Here is a 19199-nt window from a genome sequence, read left to right as displayed (position 1 = left end):
TTTGAGGAGTTTTACTCATCCGAGGGTCAATGCCACTTTTCAATTGTATTGGTGAGAAAAACAGTATTGGATTGTAATGCAGTGGTGGTTTTAGATGCTGGGTTTGGCTGAGACAATGTATTAGAATTGGCTGGGAGTCACGAAAATTAGTAATAGTGCAAGAACATCTACCTTTACAGACACTGCTGTTGCCTTGCTTCAAGAGGGGACCAAATGCATCTGTTGAAGCAAACAAATCATTTGTTTAGCTTAAATGTTGGGCAGAGGATGAAGAACTGGGAGCACTCCAGGGCTTCATAGGTAATGCGTTGATGGACAATAGTCCAAGGAAGGCTGATTCACGGGCCCTTGGATCTCCTCCAAGAATAGTGTCTGGTGGCAGTTCCCAAATCCCAATCCATCTGCATTGGGACGTTAAAGCTTGTGAGGTTTGCACCAACTGTCCAGCCAGTCAACTGAAAAAAAAGTACACCAAGGAATTCCAGATTCCATGTCAACGCACATTTTTTTAATTGTACATTATGGCCTGGATGTTGAAGATAGTATCTCCAACCTTACTGCCATGACATACCCCGTTTTTGGAAGAATGTTATTAAGCTAAAGAGAATTCAGAAAATATTTACCAGGATATTGCTGGGAAGGGAATGTTTGAGTTGACAGGAGAGGCTTAGATAGGTTGAGTTTTTTTCACTGGAGCACAGGAGTTTGGCAGTGACCTTTTTGCGGTTTATAAAATTACGAGTGATATGGGTAAGATAAATGGCAGATGTTGTTTCCTTTGTGTGGTGATTTCAAGACTTGGGTGGGGGTGTTCAGATTTCTATGGTGAGAGGAGAATGACTTAAATACAACTTGAAGGGCAACATGCATTTATACAATTGTGGTTCATGTGTGAGATGAAAGTCTGAATGAATCATTGGATGTTGATTCAGTTCTAAATAAGAAATATTTGGAGGGATATGAGTCAGGTGCAGGCATGTGGGGCTAGTTTACGTCGGGATTATGGTTGTCACAGACTGGTTGGACTAAAGGGTGCTGTATGACTGTGTGACTGGGTGACCAGGAATCTTTCCCTCTCCATGAGCCCTCTGTTCACGGGTGTAGGAAGGATGAGGAAGTTGATCCTCTAACAATTCGATCAGGTCCTTCCTTAGCCTCCTGTAATGACAAAGCGCTGTCGATCTGGAGATGTTAAAGGAAATCAGAGAGTGCTGGAGTAACTGCTCAAAGCATCTTTTAGAGAGCCAGAGAGACAGTTGACATTTCAAATTCAAGATGAAGCTTCCTCAGCATCAAATCTCAGACTGGGCCTTAAATATGAGACATTAAAGGCAAGGAGTTACCGCACAACACTAACTCAATACAACACAAAGAAGTTCATTATTTAGACAGTTCTAACCCAATTCAATTCCATGACCTAGCTCCTCGTCAACTGATATTGCTAATGTGCCACAACACATGACATCACATCTAAAGCTGTGGAAGTTTATTTTCTTTCTTTCTTAGTTGATGAAAAAGCAATGCAATATCCAAGCCTTGACACTGCAATTCCTGACTGGTGGCACAGTGATCACTGGGTTAGGAATATAGAGCAGATTAGCAATTTCGAGATATCGGTTCCAATCTCAACCAGTGGCATAATTTTGAGTTGAGTAAAATATACGATCAAAAAGCTAGCCTCATGGAAACCATGCTAAAGCCCATCTCGTTCAAAAATGTCCTTTAGGAAATGATAAATGCTGTCTTTACCCAGTCTGGGTGACACTTGTCCAACATGGGGTAAACATGTCGTGGAGAAACTGTAGAGAATCACCAGGAGACGCAGAGAGTTCTACAAGAAATAGGTCTTTCATTTACAAACGAAAAACTGTGACACTCAAAAAGCGAATTCTTGCATATGCCCGAACCTCAGGGTCCGTGACTTTTTATGCCTTTTTGTTATCATGTTTTTGTTAGCATATCAGCATGCCCAACTGCGTTAGTTAGAACTACCTCACTCCAGAAACCAATAATGTTAGTTCCTATTATCTCTCTACTTCTGCCACTATCGTTTTTCCAATATTCAACTTAATATTATTCTAATGTCACGATTAGATATTTTACTACCCCATCTGCTACAATGGTCTCCTGGCCCAGGACGACCTGCTAACTACTGATTAAATATTTGATGTCATGTTCTGCCACAAGGGTCTCAAGCAGGCTGACTGTAATAACTATTAATTAAAGGTTTACTGTCATGACCTAAATATTCATCATCATGACCTGTCCCAACTTGCCATAATAATATCTTATCCCACCATAGTGAGCTCTCAGCTCGAGCCTGACTCTGCTCATTGATGTCGGTGTATTCCACTATTCTTATCGATCCTGCCACTGACATTTTGACTGGTGTAGCATTCTACAGACCCTTGTAACAGATCACCAGTGATCTTCATGCTTTAACGTTTCCCATGCTTTCATGTTCTTTGTTTTCCATATTCCCCCCTTTGAGACGTACTGATCTTGCCTTGAGAAAGAAGACAATTGACCATCCATTGTCCAATACAAACCGTGGAGATCCCAACATGGACTGAACAATGTTCAGAGTCTGAGTCTTAAAGGGTTCTTCCTCCACTCCTGGGGTCTCTTGGGACAAACACCTGTCCTCTAATAACCAGAACAGGAAAAATAGACCAAGACATCTCACAATCTCGGACCTGCGTGTTCTTCAAATGTATCATTGTTGTCCTCATGTGGGGGTTGTCAGATCATAATAGTAGAGCAGTGGGGCTCCGTCAGAGGAGGAAGCACTTTCGATGGTAGCTGAAATGACCACAAGTTTCTGTGCTGCGTCATGAACTAAAAAAGACTTAAGAAAAGGTAAGACACAACAAAAGACGATGGTGACAACAAGTAAAACCGAACCTATAATAAGACCAATCTTGACAAACTATGCTTCCTAAGACCCTAATATATTATTCAACAAATAAAAAGCCTGATGACCAAACCCCGCATTGTCTTTTAACTCCTCTCTCAGATTCTTTACTCTTCCACTGCTTTAATTAAAGATCCTCCAAGGCTGGTATTATTAGGAAAAAGGTACAGCAATGCTCCCAAAGCATCACACCCGCCCTCCCCATTTCCTGCTAGTAGCCAATCTAAGGCCTGTCTGTTTTGCCATGTCATTTTGAGAGCAGCATCCAATTGTTCTTCCAAGGCCACAAGGGCATCGTCAGTATCGTTGATACATCTCTGCTGGTTATAATTAATGTAATTAATCGATTCAACATTCTTGCTAATCCCTATGCCTGTAATGAGACTCTCCAGCCAGTGGCAATCTCATTGCAAGCCTTAAATCCATTAGGGGTACCTCTTGGCTGTCCTATGCCATCAATCCACCCAGGACATTGGTCACTTCCCAGTTCAGGTTCAACCCGTCCTTCATGTACAGGTCCCGCCTCCCCCACAAGACATCCCAATTATCTACATATCTGAAGCCCTCCCTCCTCCACCAGCTGCGAAGCTACGTGTTAAGCTGCGCTTGATCCCTGATTTGTCCTTGGCTGCTTTTGGGAAGCGAGAAATGCGATTGCTTCGCCACTTGCGAAGGTCTTTGCGTCCTCGCTCTCCTCCAGAGTTGTGCCGGAGGACTGGGGCGGGGCGGGGGGGAGGCAAATGTAATTCCTTTCTTCAAGAAAGGAAATAGGGAAATCTCCAACTATTACAGGCCAGTCAATCTCACATCTGTCGTCTGCACGGTTTTGGAAAGGATTCTGAGGGATAGGATTTATGACCATCTGGAAGAGCATGGTTGATTAAATGCAGTCAGCACGACTTTGTGAGGGGCAGGTCATGCCTCACAAACCTTATTGAGTTCTTTGAGGATGTTACTCCAGACAAGTTGATGAGGGTTAGAGCGGTGGATGTTGTGTATATGGACTTCAAAAAGGCATTTGATAAGGCTGCCCATGGTAGGCTCATTCAGAAGGTCAGGAGGAATGGGATACAGGTAAATTTAGCTGTCTGGATACAGAATTGGCTGGTCGATAGAAGACAGCAAGTGGTCGTGGAAGGAAAATATTCTGCCTTGTGCCTCTACTTTCTGTATTTTTTATTAATGACTTGGCTGAGGAGATTGAAGGATGGGTCTGCAAGTTTGCAGACGACACAAAGGTTGGAAGTGTGGTTGACAGTATAGAGGGCTGTTGTAGGCTGCAGCGTGATATTGACAAACTTGGTGTCCACATGGAGTTCAATCATATTCCCACAAAGACCCTAAAATAGCCTACTGGTTTGGAACTATTTCACTTAAAGCATTCAAAACTCAACCCTTCCCGTATCCTGAAAGCAGCCATTTAATTAGTCTTGCTGGTGGACCACGGGTACAACAGCCACACCACCATTGGAGTTGCTTCCTGCCCATGCCATCCTGTTGATGGAGTGCAGAGGCCTGGAGTAGGAGGCACCAGAAGGGCAAAGGGATTGATGTAAGTTGATGAATTATCTGGGTTAACAGTTTGGCTAGAATTCGGCAAACGCCATTGAGTACAGGTGGTCGAGTTATAGGGCATAGGACAACGTAGTCTGAGGGGGTCGCCTTGGTGCACAATAAATGGTAGTGTGGAGCTAACCTTAAAGTCATATATTTGCCCAATGATACCAGTGATTGTCATGGGCCCGTACCCATGTTAAGGCAGCAAGGTCTGCACTTCTCATACATCTTTGTATCCCAACTGGAGTGACCCTGGCATTACCAGCCCAGGTCTGCCATGTTAATGGTCTCAAATTCATAGCATGCAGTCCTGGAATCGGAGAAGTTGGGGGGGGGGGGGGTGGTGGTGGTGGGTTATCTTGGGAGCCCTCCATGTCTTCCCTATCCCCGCTGCCAGGAGAAGAGCGATGCTCCATATCTCCATCACTATCATTTCTGGAATGATCATTATCTTCAAGAACTGCACCTGTACGTTGTTCAGAAGCCTACTGAGGGGTCCTAGCCTCCTGTGTGCCCTGCCCATGTCCAAGTTCCTCGGCCTCATCTCCACTTACCTCAGTGCTAGTTAGTTTGTGCTGGTGGGAGAGCTTCAGATTAAGGTGGGACCACACGTGCCGTCCTTCTACTTGGATGGCCGTAGGTGTTGTTAGCCACTACGAATCGTCCCTCTCTCCTTGGCTCATTCCAGTGTCTTCGGAAGACCCTCATGTACAACCGATCCACAAGCTTAATAGGTCCTTCCTTGTTGTCAGATGTCGGTTCCCTTGTGTTTCCTGCATGTGGATAGTCTCATGTACCACAGTTAGCTGCTGCATATATTGGTCAAGCTCAAGGTTTAACTGCTCCCAGCTATGCCCTTTGTATGGGCCTCTCCACCTGGGCACTGGCATAGGCCTACCTGTGAGCATCTCATGCGGAGTTAGATTGGTCATGTTGTTAATCTACATGCGATAACTCTTTAGCGCCAGTGGCAGCGCATCAACCCAGTTAAGGTTGGTACTTGTGCTGATTTTGTCTATTTTGGCTTTCAATGTGCCATTAATCCTTTCCACCCCACCTTGCAACTGGGGATGATACGTGCACACAAACCTCTGTTTGATCCTCAGTGTCTGCAATGCCAACTTAACTCCTTTTTTTTGAATGAAAGCAGATCCATTGTCTGGACTAATTTCTGATGGTACACCGAACCTTGGGATAATTTCATTCATCAGAAATTTCACTACTGTTCCTGCTCCTGCATCTTTGGAAGGGACAGTTTCTACCCATCAGTTAAACCCATCAATCACCACTAACATGCATCTTTTTCCTCTCGCCTTTTTTTTTGTCATGTCCACATAGTCAATTATTAAATGCTTAAATGGCCCGTCAGACACTGTTATGAATCCTATAGGGATCGTTAGCCCCTTCCTGATATTATGTTGTGCACACACCTCACATTGCGCTAATGAATAATCCACTGAAGCCTGCGGATATGGTGACCAGAAACCACCCCGCTTTATCTTCCTACGCACTTCCACTCACTCACAGTGATCCAATCCATCCGCCTCTGAAATAAGAATTGTCAACAACGGGGTGGGTGCTACCCATAAACCTTCCTCTGTGATTCTGCTTAGTGCCCCTCTGCTTCCATAGTGTTTGATCAGCTAGGGTAGCCCTCACCTGTAGTTCAATGAGGCCCTCTATCATCGGTTCTGGATCTACCTGCACCTGAGGCGCAATAACAGATTGAAGAACAACCCAAAGCTATCTTAGCCACTTCGTCCATTGCCTGATTACTCCTTATCACAATATCAAAGCCTTTTCTGTGTGCGTGGCACTCAATGATAGCTAGTGACTTTGGCTTCATCATTGCAGTTGTCATCTCCACAATTTTTTGGCAGTGTTGTATTGGATCCCCATTACTCTTCTGAAAGCCTCTTTTCTTCTACACTGACCCAAACAGGTGGCATACCCCATGTGCACAGGACGAATCAGTATAAATGTCATCTTTTTTACCCTCCATCATTTTAAAAGCCTCCACCAATGCATTAGGTTCAGCCAACTGAGCTGAACACAGCTGTGAGCATGTTTCCCGTTTGATTGTCCTATACTGGGACTGGTCCTGTCTTACAAACGAATACCCTGCATGATTCCCATCATAATTCCTATTACAAGAGCTATCCACAAATGGCACCTCCTTATCTTCATCAGGCAATGGCTCGTACTGTCAATCAACCCCAGTTTGACAATTGCAACCACTTCTCATACACAGTTATGGGACTCTCCCTCATAATCAAATGGACAAAGTCCGCTGTATGGTTATATGAGAAAATGTCACCTATGTATGTTTATGTGAGAAAATGTCAGCAACAACTCATATGCTAATATTCTAGCTGATATTATTACAAATTTTCCTTTCACGAATAACTCTGCCACCTTATGACGTATATAAAGGATGATGGGGTAACCCATTGTTACTGAGGATGCTTTTCATGCACAAAATAGGCAGCCACCAATCCCTAACAGCACGGTGGATAGCCCTGCGGTACTTCATCCATTCGGGTGCTATAGTAAACAAGCAGCTGCATAGGCCTTCCTACACTCACCTCCTGCATTAGTACTGCAGCTGCATATTCTGCCTATTTGAGACATAAAGGTGAAAAGGTTAGTTGTAATCGGACAAGGCCAACATTGAGGCTGTCAGCAAGGCTCACTTAAAGGTAGTGAAGCTGTCATAGCCTCCTCATTCCACTGCAACCTTAAAAATGAATGTCTGACATCCTTCATTATCTCCCTTCAGGGTGCTGTAATCTCAGCATACTCGTCCAGCTAATCTGCGCAAATCCTGTCATGCACAAAAATGTCATCATTTGCCCAACTGACTCTGTGCTAGGAATGTTAGCAATTGCTTCAATCTGACTTTGTGCAACTGCCTTTGTTCCCCGAACAACCAGCCTTCCCAAATCCTCGACCTGGTGTTTGCAAAACTGCAGCTTTTTCCTAGAGAACTTATGCCCCCCCACCCCATCCGTCAGGTTCTTTTCAGGAGGAAAATGGTGTCTCACTCACATTGTTTCTGGTTATCAGAACAGACAAGCAAACATCAGCGTACATTCTAAAGACAAATCCTCCAGTTCTGATTTTAACACTTGGTTGAATACATGCAGTGAGTGCTTAAACCCCTGGGACATTCTTGTAAAAGTGCATTGCTAACATTTATACGTAAAAGCAAATAGATACCGGCAGTGGTCTGCTAGAGAAATGCTAAAGAAAGCAGAACATAAATCTACCACCGAGAACCAAGCTGCCTGTGCAGGCACATTACTCAGCAGTATAGGCGGATTTGGAACAACTGCTGGCCAATCCTCCACTCCCTCACTTCCTGCTCCTAAACCATGCACAAGTCTCAATTTTGAAACGTCTGCCTTTAAGACTGGTAACAAAGGAGTGTTGCAGGGACTATGCACTTCTCTAAATATCCCTCCCTTCATCAGTCACTGTATTGTTGCTGCTATTCCCTCTATTCCCTCTGGTTTTAAAGGATACTGCGGTCTCCTCGGCAGAACAGCTATTGGTTTCAACCTTATTTCCACTGGGCTCGCTGATCTCACTCTTCCCACATCTGTATCATGCTGTGACGACAAAGTGACTGGTAATGTATCCAACTGTTCATGAAAGTATTGATCATCTTCCTCCACTGTCACTGGCATGCTTCGCTGTGGTGTTACCTTGACTTCCTTCAGATTCCCAGCATGCTAGGATTTGAATATAGCTGCCATCCCTAGATTCCCAAAGCCCTGTCGTGACCACATGCTATTCACCAACTGTTTCTACATGCCCGGCCGTGGTGCTATCTCTTTAGATTGATATCCCTTATTTACCAGTAAAGTTACATTTGGATCAGCACCTGGCAAATTATACATCCTTTCCAGGAACACATTTGTTTCTATTTGCAGGATCACTCCCTGATCCCCGAATACCATTGTTTCACTTCACAAATGTTGAGGAGTGGTGACTTCCTGTTGCACCTCATCCTGAGACTCATCAAATATCACTGTACAGTGCAGGTCAGACTTAGGTGGTCTGGCTGTCGGCAACATCGTCACACTTCAGCTTCCTCCATCTCCCAAATGTCTTGGATATCACTTGCTATATCCCCTACCAATAAACATTAACATCTCTAACTTCTTGCATCACTAATTGTGTATTAGCCTTTTGTATGACCAAGCCTTGCTGTTTGCACCCCAATCTTACTTCTAACCGTCTAAAACATCCCAACCTGACAAGTTAATTGGCGTATCTTTAGACACTAATATTGGCACAACTATCTCCCTGCCTTTCATTTCTAACCTTACTGGAGCTGTAAATCGGGTTAACTGTGATTTCCCTGAGAACCCTACAGTTTTAACAAATTTATTTGACATGGGCAGGTGAGAGGCATAGTGTGGCTGTACACAAGTGTATGTAGCTCCAGTATGTATCATCATTGGTGTCTGATTCCCTTCGATATTAACTTGTATTACTGGTTCTTGATCAGCCTCCCATGTGACTACAGGGTAGAACCCCCTACCCGCGCAGGTTCTCAGGGCATCTCTAACACATCCCATACGGGTTAACAGGTCCTGCTGGGACTGTAGATATCTGGGAAGTGCCTACTGGGGATTCCTGCTGCCTAAGTCCGCTCTGGGGCAGAGAGGGCCCGGTCCAATAAGGACAATTCCTCCTGAAGTGGCCCGTTTGATAACATCCCCAGCAAATCATTTCTGGCCACCCTTTTGCCTGATTATTTATCATGTACCTCTGTCCCCAGTTCCTATGTCCCTGTCCTTGGGGACCCTAGTTCTGTTTCGGTTGTTGTTTAAATCTGCCCTGCCCTGGATACATCACCTGCAGAAAACTTCTCCAAAAACCACCATTGCTTGCATGGTACTTTATGTCCCCTGTCCGGCTACCTGATAGGACCCCCCTTGCACCAGCAATTGGTTTACGTCAGTGATGATTACTGTGTCGGTTCTCACTGGCAACACCTTTTTAGCCTTCTCTTTCTCTTTCTCTTTAATTGATTCGAGCTGCATTTGTGCCAGCTTCCTTTGCACCTCCTCCTCCTGTTCGGACAATTATGTCTTTTCAATACCTTTCAACTGCATGAGCTACCTGGTCGCTAAATTCCTGCAGACTTATTGATGATATCAGACCGACCCAGGTCTTGACCTGACCTGGGAGAGCATTGCCTCATTGATGGAATTTCAGAACACTATATTCAATGTTGGTCTCTATGTCTTGCTCTGTTTCCAGCCTCCACTTCTTAAACTGTTTTTCGAAGTCGGCAGCCAGGTTTTCACTGTCTCCCAATGGATCACTTCTCACAGCCTGGGGTTCCATTTTGGACGGATAACAGTCTCTTCAGACCCATCATACGTTCTGTCTCACTCGATCAAACCTGACTCCATCAATCCTTAGATTACCTGCCACATTTTTCAAACGTGTTCCGACCATTATTTCCTTTAACTTCGGGATCCCTACTAACCTCACCAGCAGTGCCTTCAAGTCTCCTAAAGTCAGCAATCGCCCTGTAGTTTCTTCTTCAAAAGCCACGATTCACTTTCGCACTCCCTCCTTCAAACTGGGCAGTGCATTCTTCAGCCGGTCCAGGTCCTGAGTTCTACAAGGAATTTTTAGTGGGTTTCTCCCTTATTTTGTAAGTAGTGGTAACATCCTTCCTTGTTGGCCCCTTTTTCCCTTTACCTGCGCTACTGCAATGATTCCCCCTTGGACTCTGAGTCCGATGATATTTCTAATTCCTCCTATTCCTTATGTACTGGGACCTTTTTCTTTTCTTGAATCTCTTTATCCCTTTCCAATTCCTCTGTGTCACTTCCACTTCTTTTCTCTTCATCCTCCCTTTTATGTCGCCAGTATTCTTCAACTGCTTTTTGTTCCCTTAGTCCACGCAGCACACTAATCTCACATTTCAGCTCTTTTTGATCTCAATGTATAGCTTGCATTTGCTCCTGCCTGTATGTTCTCTCTCTTTCTCTTCTTTTCCTCAGTTCATTTTTGTCCTCTACACTTCCGTCTTCCGTCCCATCTTAACTGTCCCGCTATGCATCTTCATTCGAGTAGGGAGGGGGTCCACTCAACTCCTCCACATCTGGGTATAAACAGCGAGGATGGGGGTGTGGCACTGATTCCTGCTTTTTTGTTTCCAGTAACTGATAAGCTTGTTCTTTCGTAGCTTCCCTAATCACCATGGGTGCCTAATAAGCTTCCTTCAGTTCCTCACCCTCTTCCCGACAATGTTTCAGTATTTCCATCTTCTGATCCCTCTTTTGGTTCTTATTTTTAGGTTTATCTTTCAGCTTGTAGTTCTTAATTAGGCTTTCCATCTCGCTGCACATGTGACATCAAAGATACTTTATTTTGGCCAATTAGTCAATAAATCCTTAGTTCTTCTTTCCCGTTTCTCAGAAATGTTTACAATATCATTTCTTGCCACTTGAAATGTCTTACCCATTATCTCAACTGCAGTCCCGTTTTACATCCTGATGTTTATTTCAGTCCAGCAAATGTGTTGTCTCTGCTCTCACAGATCACTTCCTCATGCCATTCAAGTCCATTCAACTCTCGCTCTCTCTGAAATACACAGACAGAACCTTTCTTCACTGAGCCAATGTTTCTCGCTCTCAGAGCCTTGCCTATACAGACCTTTCATTGACTCCTAAATGTACAGTCTAATTATCATACAGGCCTTGTTGAAAGCATTCAACAGTCTTGTAACACTTTAACACTTTGACTATTCTCTACTATTTTACTGCTCATTATCAACTATCAGGATCTGTAGCTCTTTATATCTTTTTGTTAGCTTATCAGCATGCCCACCTACGTTAGCCAGAATTACTTCACTCCAGATACGCAATGAACCAATAATGTTAGTTCCCATTACCTCTCTACTTCTGCCACTATAGGTTTTCCTGCATTCTACTTAATACTATTCTAATGTCACGATTAGATATTTTACCACCCCATCTACCAGAATAGTCTCCTGTTCCAGGACAACCCTGCTAACTACTGATTAAGTGTTTAATGTCGTGTTCTGCCACAAGGGTCACAAGCAGGCTGACTCGACCAACTATTAATTAAATATTTCATGTCAGCTCTTAAATATTTATTGTCACGACCTGTCCCAACCTGCCATAATGACACCTAGCAGGCGAGGCTAACTTTACTAATTGTTGATGTCTTCTCCCGCAGTAGTGGCCTTTAGGCCCGAGCTTGACTCTGCTACTTGGTTTTGGAGCACGCCACTATTCTTATCCCATCCTGCCACAGTGACCCTATGACTGGAGTAGCATTCCACAGACCCCTTGTAACAGATTGCCCATGGTCTTCATGCTTTAATCCTTCCAACGCTTTCATGCTCTTTATTTTCCATAATCTCTCCCGTTTAATTTAAAATCACCTGCACAGAAAATACTTATCCCGTGCAGTAATCTGTAAAAAGAATTCAAGTGGCCAAAACCTATGTAAAGGAAAAATTAACGACTTTATTTCTTCAAGTATAACTGACAATTAACTAACCACAATTTACAATTTCTTTCTCCAAACTATCTATAACACATGTCTGATAAAACTCCCAATTAATATTTGGAAAACAACATATTTTATCTCTAAACCAGGTAGTTGGTTCTTGCCTTCGGCTCTTCCTGTGACTACATTCTCCTTGTGAAGAATTTATGAATCACAGGTTACTGAACGAAAAGGTACTTTTCCGAGAGTTTTTTTTTCAAGCATTGTATTACATGGCAGGACTTGGCAGTTCTCCTCTCAAATGTTCAAATTTTCCCCGGTCTTATACCCCCAGAGCATTAGATTGTATCATTGGCTTTTAGGATTGTCAATATACTCAATTCGAACTTGATTGGAAATTGGTATTTATTCGGGGTATAATTAAAACTGATTGGCCGAATGCAATTTTTTTTGTCTCAGGCAATGAACTAATGTAGTTCTTTGACCCAATGTTACGTTGTTGCCTTACTGAGAACACTTGGTGCTGTGTCCAGTAGTTCCGCTATTTTTAACTTTCTTGAAGATGCATCTGCATCTTCATTAAATATGACTCAACACCAACAGGAAAATGGTTGACTCTTAACTGCTTTCTGAAATGGCTGATGTAGCCTCTCATTTGCCTCATACTGATGGCAACTAAGGATGGATAATAGTTGCTGTCCCAGTCAGTGATTCCCACACTTCATGAATAAAATAAAACGTTGATTAATCTCGTTGATTTGGAGCCTTGTCATTATTGCTCATGGAGTTTTCAGGTTTCTTTGCCATCCTGTGTAAATAAGAACACATTGTATTCAAGGCATTTGAATGAGATCATGGAGTCATTGCAAGTTATGGAATAAAAGTCCTTTTTCTAGAATGATGACTGCAGCTTGTACAAGGGGACATAACTACAAATTGAGGGGTGACAGATTTAAGACAGATGTCAGAGGCTGGTTCTTTACTCAGAGAGTGGTAAGGTGCCTGCCAATGTGGTTAAGCAAGCCACATTAGGCAGATTTAAGCAATCCTTGGATAAGCACATGGATGATGATTGGATAATGTAGGGGGACAATCTGAGAATAGTTCACAGGTCGCCGCAACATCGAGGGCTGAAGGGCCAGCTCTGCGCTGTATTGTTCTATGGAGGCCATTCAATACATTGCGTCCACACTGGCCGTCTGGCAAGCAATCCATGCAGTATCAGTCACACACTCCATACACATAGCCTGGCCACTTTATTTCCATCGGCACCCTCTGCAAAATCCTTCCCATAACTTTTCATAATTGCTGCCTTTCCATCAACCATGGAAGCAACAAACCTCATTCATTGTTCCTCATTACCTCGTGACTTCCCACAACTACACCTCAAAATCTCACATCGATACCATTTCATCCTATTATGACTTGAAAATGATAGCAATGTTGTCTACATATCCTCATAACCTTGAGCACTGCTTTTAAATCTTTGCTCAAGCTTTTTCATTTCAAGATAAACTATTGAAGCCACCTACACCAAACTGTGCAGCTGCAGTCTCTGTATGCTGGGACGAAACCTGGCTGTCCCTTCAACACCAATCCCTGAAAGTGGGCATGCAGGTGCTGTGGGTAATGAAGAAGGCAAATTGTATATTGGCCTCCATAGCAAGAGGATTGCAGAACAGGAGCAGAGATCTATTGCTGCAATTGTGTCGGGCCTTGGTGAGACTGCTGTTAGAGTATCGTGTGCAGTTTAGGTCTTCTTATCTGAGGAAGGGTGGTCTAGTGATGGAGGGAACGCTGTTAAGGTTTCTCAGATTAATTCCTGGATTGATTAGGATTACATTGATAGAATTTTATTTGACTGGATACAGATTTCATTCAGAAAAAAACAAGGAATTCAACCAGGACCAAGCAGGACGAACACAGTCCTCCTGATGATGGAGGACTCCGGAAGTATGGGGGACAATGCGTAAGGATGCGGAGTGGTCAATGAGGGCTGAGATGAAGAGAAATGTGTTCACCCAGATAGTGGGGAGCCTTTGGATATCTCTGCCACACAAGTTGAATAAGGTCAAAGCATTGAATATGTTCAAGGTATAGTTGTTTGGGTTAAAGGGATCAAAGCGGTTGGGGGAGAAATTGGGAACAGGGGATTAAGTTGGATGATGATTCAACATATTAACTGGTATGTGACAGTGCTGCTCCTTTAACAAGGTTGTGTCATCATTGATCTTTTTCAAAGGGGTCTTAAAGGCAGAGGTTCCAATATGTCTGGAAATATATCCTTGAGAAAGCTTTGAAGCCTTTCTCTTGAAACACATGGACAATGAAAGGGTTTCGTTTGGTTTCAGTGTTTGGTTTGGTTGGTTTCAGTCAGCAGTATGTTTAAGGCTGCTATCCAAGAAACATGTCCATGTTGACCCTCCCTCTCTCTGACTTCTCTCCTGTAAGACCCTGTGGTTGATTTTATCTTTTTTTTTGTCAAGGGGTTGGTTATGGGGATGTTGCAGATATTGGGAACAGCATCATGATGTGACAATTGAGTCGATTGGGTTTTCACATAGGTTGTTTTTCTATATTCAGTTCTCTTTAGTTCATGATTCATTCAGTAGTCTCTTAATAAGTGCTGTTTGTTAATAAACATGAGTTGTTTGGGGAGCTGCGTCAGTCCTGGGATAATCACTCGATCCCTGCTGGAAACAATAGCAAAGTTACCTTCTTGAAATGTTTGAAGAGTGTCTGGCCTGGACTATAAAAGCTTTGCGACTCCTTGCGGGATTTGTTCAATAATATTTATTTGGGATTAGATTTGCTGGACTCAAAGTCAGCGAGTGATAGTTGTTTGTGTATTTTGTTCCAGGTGTATTCAATTGTTTTCAACAGTGCATGATGTACTAATGGCTGTTTCAGTTACTAAGAGTTTTCTGGGGGTGGATGAAGTGACTCTGGGGGTTTTGCAAAGGTGAACTAAGAAAAGCTGCTGGAATGATCTGTCATGCTGGATTCAGAGTTACCTTCATCCATAAGAAAAGGAGAGATAATTACAAAAATACCTCAGCATTTAAGTTTGCTGGAAGAGCCATCAACATCTTTAGAGGTGGAAGAAATTCAATTGAAAATGAAACAGCTTGTGTCAGAGGAAAATGAAAAGTACAGTGAACAAAGAAATGAAGCTGAATTATGATTAAAAGCAGAGGACAGAGAAAAAGAACAAAAGGCCCTTGAAAACCAAAAAGAAAAAAGAGCGTTAAGGGAGAGAAAAAGAGAGAGAGGAAAGGAAAGAAGAGGGGAAGTTTGACCTTCATAAATTAGCACTTATACCTGAACATCAGCTTAAAAGAATGGAGATGAAGGCTGAATGTAAGCTTAGTGAGGAAGAGATTGAGGATGTGCAAACCACAGCCCGTGACGCAGCACTGAACAAGAAGGATGACAAAGTTCAACGCTTTTTCTTTATTTCTTCGTTCATCTGCCCTTATATTCAATGCTTTAATTTATTTTTCCGTGCTTTAAGCTGGAGCAAGAGAGCAGTGATAACATACCACACGTTTCCACTGTACTTTGATAACTACATATCGCCAACAATAAATAAATTAGATCAAATCGATTCACAATCGTATGAAATGGGAGCCAAGGTACACAGTTGCTAACAAACCAGCTCTGCCATTTGATAACTTCATGGCTTTTCAGTTTGTGTTTCAAATTCCACGTTCCTAAATTCGCTTGCTTTTCCATTGCTGTAACAATCAATCTACCTTCTCTCGAAGAATTTTCACTGAGATTCCCTCAACTCCACAAACTCCTTCCTGATGACAATTCAAAACTTCCACAATCTCTGTGTAAACAAAAATTCTTCTCACCTCTTATGAGGGTGCAACCTAATTTAAAAACCCTGCCTCTTATCAAGCCAGACTACCCCACAAAAGGGAACACCAATTCCTCATTAAATCTGTTTCGGATCCTACATGCCTGAAGTGATTTGAGGCATTTCATCTCTGGGCAGAGCCAATGGTACTTGCACTTGCATTCCACCACTTCCCCAGGCAGTTTCTTCCACATGCGAACCACTCACAGTGTAACAACATTGCCCTCATACCTTTTACATATCTTTCTTCCCCCACGTTAAAAGCATCTTTCAACATCCTCAGAAAAATTCAATTACCATCAACTTTACCTATACATGTCATTATTTTATTAACGTCTATAAGATTACGTGAAAAATTACTGTGGTCAAATGGAATAAGTCCAAACATATTCAAACTTGCTTTATAAATCAAACCCTGCACACTCAGCAACATAATGGTAAATCTGTCCTGAACCCTCGTCAGATTAAAAATATCCATTCTCCAACTGGACAACACAATATACCAAATGATGTCTCGCCAACATCATGTAAAACTTTGACATAACTTTGCAGCTCTGCACTCCAAGGACTGGGCAGACAATGCAAGCATGCCAGACACCTTTTATGTGTCACGCAAACTTCAAAGAATTCTGGAGCTGCACCACGAGTTGCCTTTGTTCTATAACACTACCCAAGCTCCAATCATTTATTGTGTCAGCCTTTTCCTTGATTGTTGCAACATCTCACATTTATCCAGATTGAACTCCACCTGCCATTAGTCATCCCACTTCACTGACGTGGTTTTGGTTTTGGAGGTCAATTCAGGAATTGTCCACAAAACAAGTCCTGCAATAAATCGATATTGTCACAAATTTAATCAGACTGACCACTCTGAGATGCTAACAGCTTGCTTCTTGCCCTGTGGTGGTTGTAGGGGACTGAATGTGAAGTGGGATTTAGTTCTGACCTTGCAAACACTTCAACCTGTATCACAATTTAAAGATCAGTTTGAAGAGATATGAAATTGCATTCTTCAACTCTTCCCTGAATCTAACCTGGACCACAGCATAAATGCATGTGTTGGTGCAGGAGCTGAGCAGTTGCAGCATCTTGGCTATGCGATCTGTGATAAAGCAAGGGTCTGTGGAGGAGTGGTAATGCCGGATGTTTCTAATCCGTGCGTAAATATGGTATACAACCTGGGTCACCCACAACAGTGCAAAACTGCCCAATATGCTGAAGAGCAAAATGATGGAGTTTTGCTGGCTTTCCACCTCTGCATCCTTTTGTTTCTCTCCAGTTCTTTGCCTGTGGAGATTCCTACGGATTCGACTGCTCACTAAAATACGCCTGACCGTCAGTACATTGAACAGCAAGATCAGAAAGAATGGAACATAAGGGGTTATAATATAGTTGATCATTTCGAATGCAGCCCATGCAGGGGAACTGTGAAATCTCGGCTTACGGACACAATGCCATGGAATATTGTCAATGCTGTATCGTGGCTCATATGTAAAGTAGTTCACAGAAAAGCTGCTGTAGTTCTCCCAGTGCAAAACTTTGTTTTCAGCTTCTCATAGCAAATGGCCACAAATCAGTCAGCGGTGAATGTGACTGTGAACCAGACAGAAATCACTGTGGCTACCGATCCCAGGGTGATGACAACACTACACACAAGATTAATGTTCAGTAAAGAAAGTGGAAAATAAATTCGGACAGCGCACCTCAACATGTCATCAAAGACAACGACACGGAGATCGGCCACCGCCATTCCAACCAGGTAATGCATGGTACGCTTGGAGAGACCACACTTCTCTCGAGACGAGATGATGATCGCCACCAGGTAAACTGTGAGGGAACAGAGTGAAATGGAAGTAAATGTTGACCAATCATGTCCTGAGTCAAGGAACAAAGTGACACAACCTGAGGCAATCTCCCATTTTTTTTTTGTTGCATGATGGTGTAAACTGAAATATTGAATGTTTTCCTTCAAATACATTCTTAAAGTGCAGTTACCAATATATTGAAATTCATAACGTAAGGGACTAAAGTAATCAATGGAGATTTATCGAACACCATCGAGAGTAAAATAGCTTCCCTACAAGAGTGAAGGAGCAGATAAAATGGCAGCATTTTATGATTAGAAGAGGTCATTGTATAAAATACACAGTGATAAATAATGACACTAAAGCAGCACAGTTAACAGCAATGTGATGAGGAACATTTGAGAGACCAGCTTACCAGCAACACCAATGGCTGAAATGAGAGGAAAGAAAATGTCTTCGATTTTCCATGTAACTGGATATGCCATTTCTGGGATTAGCAGCAATTTCTATTGTTCTGGGATCGCATATTCCTGGTAGGAATGGTGAACCTACCATTCTAGTTGATCCCGATTTATGCAGAACATCAGCCTGTATTTATGTAGTAACACCTGACACCGGTATTATTGATGATAGCTCGAACAAACATATTTCATCAACAGCTCTGACTCTGATGTGAGTACAATAGTGGTCAAAACACAAGCACCTCAAAAATCAGGGATCGATCTGAGTTCCACTGTTATGCATAGCAGGTGAAAAGTGCATGCACAAAAGACTGATCCCACACATAATGAACAGGTTCATTTACCGTTTCCCTATAAACCACGTTCCTTTTCCTTGCCGTCAAATTAATTGTTCCTCCTCTGCGAGGGAGACTGAATGCAGTGTCAATCCTTATAAATTTGATTGCATTCTTTGAGGAAGTGAGAAGGTGATTGAGGAGAGTAGTCCAGTGGATGTTGCCTACCTGGGCTTTGGTAAGGCATTTGACAAGGTCCCACATGGCTAACTGTTCAAGACGTTGAAAGCCCATGGTATGTCAGGAAATGTGATGCATTGGAGCTGTTGGCTCAGTTACAGGGCACAAAAAGTAATGAGCAATGGCTGGCCTTGCGAATGCGCAGCAGAATGGAAAGTGTTCCAAAGTGTACAGTGTTGGGTTTAAAACAGAATCTTTGGAGCGTTTGTATTATGTTCCGACAGAAGCATAAATTCTTGTATCTTTACGCAGTGTATGTGTGAGAGAAAGAGGATGTGTTGACTTTGCAACATGTGGTTGGATGCCACGTGACGGGTTTTGCTTCAAGACAGAAAGATGAGAGGACAAATTCTACGACAGTTTGGAATTGAAAAGGAAATGATGGTTCAGATAATCAATTGATTCCATAACAAGTCATTTACTTGTTGCAGGTTGGAAGTTTCTGCAAACAATTTCCATAATGGGGTTACGAGGACCAAGTTCAGAGAGCAGTTCAGGATCATGCTGAGATATTTAGCGAACCTGATAGTTACATTAATTCAATGACAAGGAAAAGTAAACTCTATCCAAAGCTAT

This window comes from Hemiscyllium ocellatum, chromosome 44, assembly GCF_020745735.1.
Source record: "Hemiscyllium ocellatum isolate sHemOce1 chromosome 44, sHemOce1.pat.X.cur, whole genome shotgun sequence".
In the NCBI taxonomy this organism is placed as follows: domain Eukaryota; kingdom Metazoa; phylum Chordata; class Chondrichthyes; order Orectolobiformes; family Hemiscylliidae; genus Hemiscyllium; species Hemiscyllium ocellatum.
The sequence above is the reverse complement of the archived record's forward strand: the minus strand, read 5'-3'. Positions refer to the sequence as shown.